The following is a 14,725-nucleotide window of genomic DNA, read 5'->3' as shown; positions in this document are numbered from 1 at the left end:
ACTGAATTTTGTACTGTCAAATCTCATCAGATAGTGAGTAGAGAATGACTCTTGGGATTCAACACATGGAGTTTGGAGAGGGATCTTGTCACTTCTCCTTTAAAACATCACTTTCCCAAAAGATACGCGCACACATACACAAATACACAGGCACGCACATGTGTGCACACATGCACGTAATGTACATCATTAGTTTAAAATAGATGCCATTCTCAGCTAGCATCAAACACACTTTTAAAACCCATGAATTATTTTTCAGTTAACTATTTTTTTAAGTGTTTTTATTTTTATTTAAAAAATTTTAATGTTCTTTTCTAATTTTTATTTTTTGGAGACAGAGAGTCAGACAGACAGACAGACAGAGTATGAGTCGGGGAGGGACAGAGAGTGGGAGACACAGAATCTGAAGCAGGCTGCAGGCTCTGAGCTGTCAGCACAGACCCATAAACCGCGAGATCATGACCTTAACTGAAGTTGGACGCTGAACCGACTGAACCACCCCCAAACGCCCCTCAGTTTAATCTTTAAATCCAAAAGCTAATTAAGTAGTTCTACCTTGATTCTATGAATAGTTATTAATTTATGTAAGGGTGCTGCTTTTTATTAGCACATTTAAGTTGACAGTGCTTCTTACCTTAAGGTTCCAGTGTTAGTCAATATTTGGGTCTGATAGGCTGTCTCAGTTTCTCCATTGAAACTAATATTAGTTATGCAGAGGCAAGGATTATTAAAAATTTTTTTTTCAACGTTTATTTATTTTTGGGACAGAGAGAGACAGAGCATGAATGGGGGAAGGGCAGAGAGAGAGGGAGACACAGAATCGGAAACAGGCTCCAGGCTCTGAGCCATCAGCCCAGAGCCTGACGCGGGGCTCGAATTCACAGACCGCGAGATCGTGACCTGGCTGAAGTCGGACGCTTAACCGACTGCGCCACCCAGGCGCCCCAGGGATTATTAGAAGTAGAAGGTTTAGTTGGTTATTTATTTCCAAGCCTCCCAAATGAAGTAGGTGTAATCCCAGCTCTCATATTCACCATTGCCTGAAACTAGTGCTACAATGTAATACTAAATAGTCTTCTAGAAGCTACCTCAACTACATTGTCCAGTTTATATTCTTTAATTCCTGTCCAGCTCATATGGTAAGGTTAAACTCATAAGGCACCTGTAGAAGTTTCCAAACATAAGAAGGAAGCTTGTACAGTTATTGGAAAAAAACACATAACTTCACATTCCAAATTTTCTCATGCTATGACAACTTCAAGTATAAAGGCTAACTCAAAACAAATGATCTACTTTACATATAAAAATCTAAAGCTATTTCCTTATTTGCTATTTTGTCTGTGGCTTAAGCTGAACTATTTATTTTATAATGGGACTGATTTTTTTAAATGCATAGATTATTTGCATATGGGTTTCATTTTGCAATAAAATTCTTTTGCATATGGAATTCATTTTGCAATGAATGGGTTGCATTTTGCAATCTCTCACCCTAGCTCAAAGATTCTGACTCACTAGAAAGTTCTTATACATTGTCTTTTCACAAGGTACTATGTGAAGAAAGCAGGATGTGGTAGATTAAGCACAAAGATTTTAGTATCAGACAGATTCCTGTGGGCCGTTGTTTCTTTATTTTCAATATGAAGGTAATGCAAGTAACACAGGTTGTTATTGTGAGTAGGTAATGTAAGTAACACAGGTTGTTATTGTGTGTGTTATTGTGAGTTATTGTGAGGTTTTATTTTATATATATATATATCATATATATATCATATATATATCATATATATATATATTTCAACATCTATAAGTATGTATAACCATGTGTATATTTTTTCCTAGTACACAGGAAACACAAAAACTGTTATTATTACATGTTAATTTTATAATTATTGGGCTATATTTATTTAGTAATATTTGCATTTGTTATGAAATATATTAATCCAAAAACAAATGATTAGTGATGTAATTTAATGTGTAAAAAATGCATCCTAGATACAATATATATTTTTATTCTCTACACTTTTGATATACATATCAATATAGATATATAGATATACATATGCCACTAATAATGTTTTGATACTTATAAAAAGTGAATTATGGGAGTAATTACTTTCTCAAATGAAATAGAATATTACTCCCTTCGAATATAAAAAATGAAATAAAAGTATTCTTTAACTCTCCTGTTAGAATCACAGATATTTTTGGCATTCACTATGTATAAATTCTTTCATTCTTTCATAGGTTTCCAATCTATCTTGCCAACCTCATCATGTACCACCTCCCAATGAACCCTAGGCTCCAGCCACACTTTTATAATTACTGTTCCCTGTGTACTGTTAACAGCAAATTATTTTAACTATTTTCTTATACTGAACCATCCTTGTATTTTTAAAATGAACCCTGGGTTTGATGACTAACTCATAATTGACTTAATTTGATTTTTAGTTAATGCTTTTGCTTCAATATTTGTGAGTCAGACAAAGCTATTGTTTTCGTTACCAAGCTCTCCTTGTTAGTTTTCAGGTATTAACATGTGTTGTTTAAAAGAAGAGGAAGAAAAGAATGTGGAAGCTTTTCTTCTCACTTTATTTTTGGGGGCAGTTGAATAATACTGGAATTATCTTTTGCTTATAGTGTTAATAGAATTTACCATGTGAAGCTATCTTGGCTGACTTTGTGTGGGGGGGTGATAGGTAATCTGACAATATTCTCCATTTATTACAACATTATACTTCACTCTTTTTAGTAGGGATTTATAAGTATATCATTTGAAGTTAAAATGGAAAGTTCAAAAGTATTAAAAGCCAGAAATTATTCATAATTTTGACTCTGCCAAGTGGAATTAGAGGTAGAGGTTTGGACAGTAGGATGAATTTTTTACTTTTTCTTTAAATCTTTTTCTGTTATGTATTGTTTTTATATAAAAAGTAAAAACCACTGTTTTAATTTTAATAAAACTAGTTTAAATATCTTTAAAAGATATTTTCACCAGCTGTATGAACATAGTTACAAAATTGGACGTACTTACTTCATACGTTCTATATATCTGTATTATTTGAATGTTTATGGTGAATTTGCATTACATTAGCGGTTCAAAAAAGCTACAATATGTGGATTAAAAATGCAAACTCCTGGGGCGCCTGGGTGGCGCAGTCGGTTAAGCGTCCGGCTTCAGCCAGGTCACGATCTCACGGTCCGTGAGTTCGAGCCCCGCGTCAGGCTCTGGGCTGATGGCTTGGAGCCTGGAGCCTGTTTCCGATTCTGTGTCTCCCTCTCTCTCTGCCCCTCCCCCGTTCATGCTCTGTCTCTCTCTGTCCCAAAAATAAATAAAAACGTTGAAAAAAAAATTTAAAAAAAAAAAATGCAAACTCCTTAGAATACAAAATTCTTTGTTATCTGGCACTGCACTGCCTCCCTTATTTTTATCTCTTACCTATACCCACCCTCATTCGAGTCATGTTTACCTATGTACATGCAGTTTAACAAAGCATATCTTCACAACCTCACACAATATGTTTCTTTTATCTGTAGTACCTTCCCTAGTCTCCTTGCTTTTTATTCTAGCTAACTCTTACTCAGCCTTGAAACTTCAGCTTTTGAAATACACCGCTTAGAAACTGAGGTCCTGTACACCTCTGTGTTCCCATAGAATGCGATATCCTAACAGATTATCAGACTCTACTGCAATTGTCTATTTACTTCTCTGACACTCATTTGATTTTGAATTGTATGTAGTCTGGTTCTAGAGCACAGAGATAAATGTTTGGTTAATCAATGATATATGTTTGTTTTATACACATACCTACATGTATGTATATATATTTCCAAACCTCATTCCAGTAGAATCTTTGCTTTTAAGTTGTTACATGTTTATTTTATACACTAGCCAATAACAAAAGCAATGTCTTAGGTAGCTTTGTGTGTTCTAATCCCATAACACAATTACTTTCACGTGTTAAAAATTTCATTGACATACATATAGTATTTTTAACCATCATTTCATGCCTTGATTCCCCACTGTATATTCATATCTCATAAATAAATAAAAATTTATCATTTTACTGTGAAAAAGACCCTAATATTCACCATTAATGACTATTCAGTTTGTCCTTCTACCAAGTCCTTATAGGAATGTTATAGTATTATAAATTATATCTTGGCCTTCACCCAGGAAATAATTATAGAGGGAGTTTTGAGAAGGTTCAATGTTTCCCCAGAGAGAAGAAAAAAACATAATGACTTTGTAACTCTGTGAATTGATTCTCCAGAAGTGGAGACTAGTTTCCATTGAATTTTCAACATTTCCCTATTGTTTCTCATGTTAACAAAGAACACATTCATTTATTCAATTTACATTGAGCACGAACTATGTGTCAGGCTACACTAAGCCTTGGGAATACATTATTGCACATTAAAGATCATTTATAAAATACAGATCAGCATTATTGACACAATCTTTTGCTATAAGTTGCATAGCAACAGCAGCAAAAATATTAGCAGCTAAATACATATTGAGTACTTAATACATACAATGTGCCATTTATAGCAGTCTAAAGATAAAGTTGGCCGTACCTTCACCGAAACACAGGGAAGGAGGTCCATCCAGAGTCTCTGCCATCTTCCCCATCCCATACAAACTCTCAGGTACTATCTTTGACATGTTTAGGCTCCTTACATTTAAAACACAATTAGTCCTTATTTCTCAAGTCACTTAATTTTGAATACATAGTTTCCTTGAACTATTAGAAATGTTAGGACCAAGAGATGGGGACCAGACTTAAATATTCCAATTATATGGGATAAGCCAAAGAGAACTCAGACATTTATCCAAGATAAGCTTCCTATTTCAACCTCAAGTAACATATTGCCCAAGGCAAGGCAAATCTTGCAAGTACAGTAAAACCTTGGATTGCGAGTAACTTGTTCTGCAAGTGTTCTGCAAGATGAGCATATACTTCTAATAAATTTTAACTTGATAAACAAGCAATGTCTTGCAGTATGAGGAGTAAGTGATGCCAAACATTGCATGATCACAGCTAAGCCACTTTTACATAGTGCTTCTATCTCTCTCTTGCTGAGGGATTCTGGGTATTCATCTCCCATGCTCAGGTGCTCAGTCTCAGGCCGTAGTGTTTGGTAGAAATCAGTGATTTTTCAGAACATTGGAAAGTGTCCACAACTGGCACTAGTGTATTTTTGTCACTTCAAAGCAACAGTACTTTGCTTTTCCATACAAGAGTAAGGTTAAGAATGCTTTGCTTCATTCTAGGTAAAGCTGCCTGCAGATATAGACCCTTTCCTCTGCTGCCTTATTGCCAGTTACTTAAATACAGTATATGACAAGAGTTTATTAATACTGTACTGTAGTCAACATCTGTGTGAGGTCCCAATAGTTCATTTTTGCTTTTAATTCCCTTGCCTTTTAGGATGTGTCAAGTAAGAAATTGCTACGGCTGAGGTCAGAGAGGTCTTTTCCTGTTTTCTCCTCTAGGGTTTTGATGGTTTCCTGTCTCACATTCAGGTCCTTTATCCATTTTGAGTTTATTTTTGTGAATGGTGTGAGAAAGTGGTCTAGTTTCAATCTTCTGCATGTTGCTGTCCAGTTCTCCCAACACCATTTGTTAAAGAGACTGTCTTTTTTCCATTGGATAAAAAGCTTCTGCACAGCAAAGGAAACAATCAACAAAACTAAAAGGCAACCAACGGAATGGGAAAAGATATTTGCAAATGACATATCGGACAAAGGGCTAGTATCCAAAATCTATAAAGAGTTCACCAAACTTCACACCCGAAAAACAAAAAATCCAGTGAAGAAGTGGGCAGAAAACATGAATAGACACTTCTCTAAAGAAGACATCCATATGGCCAACAGGCAAATGAAAAGATGCTCAACGTCGCTCCTCATCAGGGAAATACAAATCAAAATCACACTCAGATATCACCTCATGCCAGTCAGAGTGGCCAAAATGAACAAATCAGGAGACTATAGATACTGGAGAAGATGTGGAGAAACAGGAACCCTCTTGCACTGTTGGTGGGAATGCCAACTGGTGCAGCCACTCTGGAAAACAGTGTGGAGGTTCTTCAAAAAGTTAAAAATAGACCTACCCTATGACCCAGCAGTAGCACTGCCAGGAATTTACCCAAGGGATACAGGAGTACTGATGCATAGGGGCACTTGTACCCCAATGTTTATAGCAGCACTCTCAACAATAGCCAAATTATGGAAAGAGCCTAAATGTCCATCAACTGATGAATGGATAAAGAAATTGTGGTTTATATACACAATGGAGTACTATGTGGCAATGAGAAATAATGAAATATGGCCCTTTGTAGCAACGTGGATGGAACTGGAGAGTGTTATACTAAGTGAAATAAGCCATACAGAGAAAGTCAGATACCATATGTTTTCACTCTTATGTGGATCCTGAGAAACTAAACAGGAACCAATGGGGGAGGGGAAGGAAAAAAAAAGAGAGGTTAGAGTGGGAGAGAGCCAAAGCATAAGAGACTCTTAAAAACTGAGAACAAACTGAGGGTTGATGGGGGGTGGGAGGGAGGGGAGGGTGGGTGATGGATATTTAAGAGGGCATCTTTTGGGACGAGCACTGGGTGTTGTATGGAAACCAATTTGACAATAAATTTCATATATTTAAAAAAATAAACATAACATTTTTTCCATAGTATAAAAAATGATGTTTCAAGGAATAAGATACAACCAAAACGTAAGACATTTAGGGAGAAATAGAACAAAAATTAAGGAAAACATTGAAAACAATTTTAAAGTATTTTTTAAAAACCTAAAGAAATAAAGTAATACCATCTTTATGGAAAAAAGAAAAACATTTGTGTGAGCATATACAATAGCCCCCTGCAGAAAAAGGTTGAAAAGAAAAGCAGTAAGAAGGAGATGATTATGGTGGAAGTTAAGAGGGAAATCATTGACAAATATGAACGAGGTATACGAGTGGCCGAAATTACAAGATTTTGTAAGAAGTCTATGTTGACCATTTGCACACTATTAAAGAAGAAAGAAGAAATAAGGGTGCTAGATGCAGCAAAAGGAGTCACAAGAATATCAAAGCAACCACCATGTCTTCTGGACGATGTAGAAAAGTTGCTTTTGGTTTGGATAAATGAGAAGCAACTAGCAGGTGATACTGTGACCGAGAACTTTATCTACAAGAAGGCAAATGCCTTGTACACCAACTTTGTAAGTAAACTGCCAAGTATGTCAACAGAAAATGAAGAAGTCTTCAAGGCAAGAAGGGGATGGCTTGATAACTTTAAGAGGAGAGGTGGCATCCATAGTGTTGTGAGACACAGACAAGCTGCGAGTTCGCATGCTAAGACAGCTGAGGCATTCGCTGAGCTCCAGAATATCATCATTTCTGAGTTTTACCTGCCAGAGCAAGTCTTTAACTGTGATGAGATGGGGCTTTTTTGGAAAAAAGATGCCTAAGAGGACATACATTACAGAAGAGAACGCAATGCCCACGAAATGTCACAAGCCCACGAAAGACCGTCTCACCCTCTTGTGCTAATGCAGGCAGGGATTTCAAAGGCCAGCCCCTGCTCCTGTATCATTCAAAGAATTCATGAGCCTTCAAGAAATTCAAGGTGCAGAAGAGTCAGTTAAATGTTATGTGGAGGTCCAACAGCAAGCTTGGGTCACTCATATCTTATTCATTGAGTGGATCAATGAGGTCTTCAGTCCTGCAGTGAAGAAATACCTTTTAAGAAAGAATCTGCCCCTCAAAGCCTTGCTGGTTATGGATAATGCTCCTTCTCATGCTCCAGGCCTTGAGGATGACTTACTGGAGGAATTTGAGTTCATTAAGGTCAGGTTCCTTCCTCCCAACACCACTCCAGTCCTCCAATCCATGGATCAGCTGGTCATTTTGAATTTTAAAAAGCTTTACACCAGAGCACTATTTCAGCAATGCTTCAAGGTGACTGAAGGAACAAATCTTACCCTCCAAGAGTTTTGGAAAAATCATTTACACATCGTGAACTTCCTCAAGATCATCGATAAAGCCTGGGATGGGATCACCAAGAGAACCGTCATCTGCTTGGAGAAAACTGAGGCCTGATTGTGTTCTCGGACATGACTTAGAGGGGCCTGCTCAATAACAGGAGCTGCCAGTTGTCAGTGAAATCATAACCTTGGGGAAGACCATGGGACTGGAGGTGAAAGAGGATAAGATTCAAGAGCTGGTGGAGGAACATGGCCAGGAGCTGACCACTGACAAACTTATGGATCTGCATCACGAGCAACAGCAAGAGGCTATGGAGGAGATCTTGTGTGCAGAGAAAGAGGAGGAAAGGTGGAGGAATCCCTCACTCCAAATGAGATTAGGGAGATGTGTAAAATGTGGGAAACAGCACAAAATTTGTAGAAAAGCACCACCCAAATAAGTCCGTAGCACTGTGAGCGATGAATCTGTTTAATGACAATGCAATGTCACACTTCTGCAAAATCCTCAAAAGGAAGCAAAAGCATGTGTCATTGGATAGGTTCCTTTTTAAAGTGGCATGAAAAGAAAAAGATTCCATTGAGCCAATAGATAGCAGTGATCCGTTAGTGATAGTAAAAGTCGTCCTACACAATAACCCCCTTCTCTTGTCTCCCTCACACCAGCCACGAAGGTTTTCAAAGGTAAATGCAAGTTATTTATCTTTTTTTTATATTTTACATTTTCTTTATTATTTTGTATTATATTACAGTATTGTAATCATTTTATATGAATATTTTTGGGTTGTGGAGCAAATCATCTGAGTTTCTATTATTTCTTATGGGAAAATTCGCTTAGATATACAAGTCCGTTGGATTATAAGCATATTTCCTGAATGAATTATACTTTGCAAACAAGGTTTTACTGTATTTTCTGTGATCTGTATAACAGAAGATACCACACTTGAAGGGAGAACAAGAAAGTGGAAAACAAAATTACAGTGGAAGATAAAACAGACTCTCCTCAATCTAGTAGGATATGGAAAGGGAGAGGCAATGCTTAAAATGATTTCAGGGGCGCCTGGGTGGCTCAGTCAGTTGAGCATCTGACTTCAGTTCAGGTCATGATCTCGTGGTTGACAAGTTTGACCTTGCGTAGGGCTCTGTGCGGGCAGCTCAGAGCCTGGAGCCTGCTTCAGACTCTGTGTCTCCCTCTCTCTCTGCCCCTCCTCTACTCATGCTCTGTCTCAAAAATAAATATAAACATTAAAATTTTTTGTACTAGGCAAAGAACTTTATTAATCTTGTTTCAAACTTTATTCCCAGGCTTCTTCAGCTTAATTAGCTGCAAAGAATGAATTGTATATAAGCAAAACTGAAAACAGCTGCAGTGTCCAAGGGGCTTGGGCTTAAAATATTAGAGATCTAGATTTTATCAGATTCATGAACAAAAATTTTAAAAAGCAGTCATAATATAAAATAGCAGCTCCCAGTAACTTCTTCAAGTTTTATCATCTTGAGAAGTTGACTCAATTCAGTTTGCTTCATTCTTGGAAGCTTCACCAAAATTCTCAAGATCTGGAACTTCATCATCACCATCCTCTCTGTTAGAAAGTGGTGCCTTTCCATCCACAGATTGGGCAGAGCTTCAGCCAGCTTTCTTAAACTTTTCAGACTGTCTGCACCAAGTTGGTTTAAGATACTGGGTAGCATTTCTGTCAGCTGCTTTGTCTCAGCATGGCCTGTAATGGTGAAAGTGTTCGCTTCCAGGGACGCCTAAACTTTAGGGTTGTTAAAGTGGACCACTGTTCCTTGGTTTGTGCACATATTCACTTCTTCAATACCAGAGATATTGTTTACCCCTAACTTCTTCAAGGAGAACTGAAGTTTTTTATCATCTGCTGTAGCTGTTCTATGAACTACCTTCTTTCAGCAAGCAGTTCCTTTCCCACCAACGTGTACTTGTGCTTGCAGTTGGCGAGTTTCTCTTGGTTCATGATAGTTTCTTTCATCTTGTTGGAGCAGAAATGGGACCGCGTGAGAGACTAGGGTTGGTGCTCAGGGGGTCTCGGGTGGACCAGCTGAGATTCAACATTAAAAAAAATTTTTAATGATTTCAGTAGTCACTTTTTCTTTAACCTTGCTAATAATTATCAGGAACATGTGATTGACATTTTAAAATATTTGAAGAACTAGTCTTTTTCCACTTAAATTTATTTTTGTTGTTTAGAAATTTCAGGTTCCCTGAATTTTTATTCAGAATTTTGAATATATATTATGTAATAATATGTTATATTAATAATATATGAGATCATTGTTACCAAAACCCGAGTTCAGCTGCCCATCACTCCAAAGACCAATACTCAAGAGATAAGTTTTGGTTGGAAAGGAATATGAGTTTTATTCAGGAGGTTGGCCACCTGGGGAGAAGGTGACTCTTGTCCAAAGGCCAACTCCAAGGTTTCTGCCTGGCCCATGGGTTTTTCCTTTTAAATGTTTATTTATTTATTTATTTTTAAGAGAAAGAGATAGCGAGCAGGTGGGGAATGGGAGGGAAGAGGGAGAGAGAGAATCCAAGCAGGCTCCATGCTGTCCGCACAGAGCCCGATGCAGGGCTGGAATCCAGGGTCCTTGAGGTTTTGACCTGAGCTGAAACCGAGTCAGACGCTTAACTGACTGAGCCACCCAGGCACCACTGGCCCAAGGGTTTTTAAAGGCATTTAGGGTTTAGGGTTAATCAATAAAGGGAGTACGGGAATACCTAACATTTCTTGATTATGTGCAGACTCAATGGTGCCAGCTACAGATATTATCTCAGTGCTTGGAGCAAGGTGATCTGGTTCCTTAGTGCCTGAGGGTTGTACAGAGGTGCTCTGTTCTTTCTAGGAAAGAATGCAGGATCTATAAATATAAAAAGAAAGGTTAATCAACCATGTGGGCTAAAGGTGCTTGCTAAAGCTTAAAAGACTACTAAGTTGGCCAGAGAGTCCTAGGAGGTTTCATCATTATATACCATTAAATATAATTTTAAATCTATCTATCTATCAACAAAGTGGTTCCTCCACAGCTCCTTAGGCAGGAGCAGGATCAACACCTGTTTCAGGGTTCTAAGCAGTCTGCATAAGGCACCCGTTGATAACAGATTCAAGATCCAGGCAGTCACTCAGAGACTGGGCACTGCGCAGAGGCCTCAGATCCAGCAAGTGTCCGCACTGCAGGCTTCATCCAGAAGCAGTCAACCACTGTGTCATTCCCGCCAGGGTTCCCAACCAGGTCTGAGCTCTGGGGAGGTTTGCTTAGAAAGCAATGGACCAGGCTTGGTGCCCAGGGCCTTTGTTGAGGCCTCTGCTCACAGTCCGAATGAAAGCTCCCGCCCTTTGAGACCACCTGGAACAAATGTGGGGCTACCTGGAGCTAAGTCACCAGGAAAACCTGGGTCCTGGAGAAGGGCCTCTGACTCCTCTCCCATGGCTCCACTGGTCCTCCAGTGATTTGGGATATTTTGCTAACAGGTTTCAAATTAGCTCTCAGTGGCATGAAGCTGGAGATAGCTACTTCATAGCTACTTCTGGAAGATTATGAAGATAGAAACAAACATTATTTTGCCATGAAGTGGAATTACAGATTCAACACTGGACTGGATCAAACACAATGAGTAGTAACATTTCAGCACAGAGGGGAAAAACTTACAAACAAGCAAAAAATCTTGAGTGAAATGAAAAGAAAAATAACTTCATAGGCACCTGGGTGGCTCAGTCTGTTGAGCTTCTGACTCTTGATTTCAGCTCAGGTCATGAACTCAGGGTTTGTGAGTTTGAGCCGTGCATGGGGCTCTGTGCTGGCAGCGCTGAGCCTGCTTGGGTCTCTCCACCTCTCTCTTTGTCTTTCTCTCAAATAATATTAATAAATAAACTTTAAAAAAAACTTCACTTCAAACTTGAGCTTTCTGCTGGGCTATAGTGATCTCATTAGCTGAGCAGTTGCACTTTAAAGTAGATGAAAATGCAAAAAGTCTACAGCCTGGTTACTTGCTGACTGAGAAATAACACTGATACTTGAAGACAATTGAATTGACATACATATGTAATTTTATTTATTTATTTTTTTTAATTTTTTTTTATTTTTTAAATTTTTTTTCAACGTTTTTATTTATTTTTGGGACAGAGAGAGACAGAGCATGAACGGGGGAGGGGCAGAGAGAGAGGGAGACACAGAATCGGAAACAGGCTCCAGGCTCCGAGCCACCAGCCCAGAGCCCGACGCGGGGCTCGAACTCACGGACCGCGAGATCGTGACCTGGCTGAAGTCGGACGCTTAACCGACTGCGCCACCCAGGCGCCCCATGTAATTTTATTTAAATAACGATGAGGCTGGTAATTCCCAGGGAGCCCATTTTGTCTGGGTAAGAAAGTTGCTATTCTGGAATTTAATGAAAGTGAAAGTGTCAGGAGTATGGAGACAAAGAGAGAAAATGTACTTTGTGTGACTTTGCAGGACAAAGAGAAGGAAAACGTCTGCACCAAAGAATCAAACAGTGTTGCAATTTTTACTTTTTATCAGACAGAATTCCCAAGGGAGGCTTGGGAAAACAATGATAAAATATGTGTTGTAATTGGTACTCTGTTGGACCAAATGGTCTCTATTGTCCAGGGGGAAGATCCCAAGTTCATCTCCTATCAGATCTCTGTGGTAAGATCAATATTTGACTGTATTTTTAAAGCGAGAGACTAAAAGGCTAAAATTATTTTGGACAATCTGTTTCCTGAAAATTAAAGAATAAGAAACATTCCAATAGCAGTTGTTACCTATATTTCTTAAGAGTAATGCTGAGTTAACCAAATATACAGAGAATGTGACTCTCCTCAGGGCATGATTTTAGAAGTACCAGATATGCCTCTTTTGTAAAACAATCCCTCAGTTTTCTTTTGAGGTAATCGTTTTGAATGTTTTTTCTAGTATTATTTTTTGATTCTAAAGTTAAAAGTTTCTCAGTATACATAATTTAGAAGATACGCAACATTTTATTTATTTTTTTTTAATTTTTTTTTCAACGTTTATTTATTTTTGGGACAGAGAGAGAGCATGAACGGGGGAGGGGCAGAGAGAGAGGGAGACACAGAATCGGAAACAGGCTCCAGGCTCTGAGCCATCAGCCCAGAGCCTGACGCGGGGCTCGAACTCCCGGACCTTGAGATCATGACCTGGCTGAAGTCGGACGCTTAACCGACTGCGCCACCCAGGCGCCCCTATACACAACATTTTAAAAGGCAAATAATCATTCATCACCACATGCAATCTGCTAATTTCCTTTAAGATTTCCTTGTTGTCGCATTAAGAGGTGTTCCTCACTCCAGTATTGCACAACTAGTTCCTTATATTTTCTTTTTAAGATTACTTATTAAACATTTGTCTTTAATCTGTATTTTGGTGACTGGTGATAAGTAACTATGTAAAATTAGGTAAATAACCAATTGCTCTAGCACTGTTTATTGGCTTATCTTTTCCTTTCCTAATATAATATAATGCCACCTGTATAAATTAGTGTTTGTACTTACATTGGAGGTCATTGGGAACTATTTGTTCCCATTAAACTATATTCTTGCATTAGTAATAAGCTATTATACTTTTTTAAGCATTGTAGTGTATCTTCTCAGCTATTCCAAAAGTTTATTCTTTTACATGGACGTTAACATCACATTCTCACACCCTCTTCACCCTCCAAAATAATCATTGTTATTCACGTTATTTTCATAGCAATTATCCATAAACTAGAGAATAATTGATATCTTTACAATATTTAGTTTTGTGTTTTTTTCCCATCTATATAAAGGGTACAACCCTCCCTTGCCCAAGTCTTTGTTGCTGCTTCAGCTGAAAACATCTTTTCTTCTGCTCTTCTATAGCTCAATTTAAAGTCTCAGTTTAAATGTTTCACTGTAAATGTTCAAGTCTCAGTTTAAATGCCACCTCTTCAGAGAGGAAATCATTCTTTGAACGCTCAATTTAAGTAACTCTACCCCCAACAACTACACACTGAATCACATTGCCTTGACTTGTTTCTTTTGTAGCACATGTAACTTGTAAAAATTATCTTATTTCTATATTTGTTTACCTGTTTGTTTCTCCAGCCAAATAAATAAAAATCATAAAGGATTTTATCTGTCTTTTTCACTGCTTTGCCCCCATCATCTAGCACAATGTCCAGTAAACACTGATATTCAATAATTATTCACTAAATGAACAATGAATGAGTGAATAAATTCAGCTCAGACAAAACTCCCTCTGCTTTATGCTTGATGTATACTCTCTCTACCAAGTCTAGCACTGCTACCATTGGTTGTTGTGTAGAGTGTATCTAGAGCATAGTGTGGTATCTAGTGAGTGGTCTCCAGATTTCCAATGGCACGCCATTCCCCAATTCAGACTGTATTATTGACACTATCAAATCATAATTGTGATCTGGCCCTTTATGAGGTCCTTCAGTCTCTTCCCACTTCAAGATATTTCACAGAGATATCTCAGAGTTTATGTTGTAGTTGGCTCCTTGAATGTGAGGCATCTCCTCTACTATTTTGTTTTTCTTTCACTTCATTTGAATTCTAGAAAAATGGCTTCTGGGCCATCTCTTTGACAAGACCACGTATTAATTATAACATTGAATTCCTCTATACCCCAACTTATTATTTTTTAATTTATTCTGTTTATGTGATCTGTAAAATAGTTGCAGGGCAATTTAAAATGCCTTTCTATAAATATGGTGGTTTTCTT

The 14,725-nt window shown here is 37.9% G+C and overlaps 1 pseudogene; it reads right to left on the bottom strand.

The window, feature by feature from the left end:
- Positions 1-9,236: 9,236 nt before the first annotated feature.
- Positions 9,237-10,038, bottom strand: LOC121025425 (transcription factor BTF3-like; annotated as a pseudogene).
- Between the last annotated feature and the right edge of the window lie 4,687 nt (positions 10,039-14,725).

The sequence above is a fragment of the Herpailurus yagouaroundi genome, unplaced genomic scaffold (genome assembly GCF_014898765.1).
Source record: "Herpailurus yagouaroundi ecotype Mexico unplaced genomic scaffold, PumYag 67641, whole genome shotgun sequence".
Classification (NCBI taxonomy): domain Eukaryota; kingdom Metazoa; phylum Chordata; class Mammalia; order Carnivora; family Felidae; genus Herpailurus; species Herpailurus yagouaroundi.
Note: the sequence above shows the minus strand (reverse complement) of the source record. Positions and strands in the feature narration are given on the sequence as shown.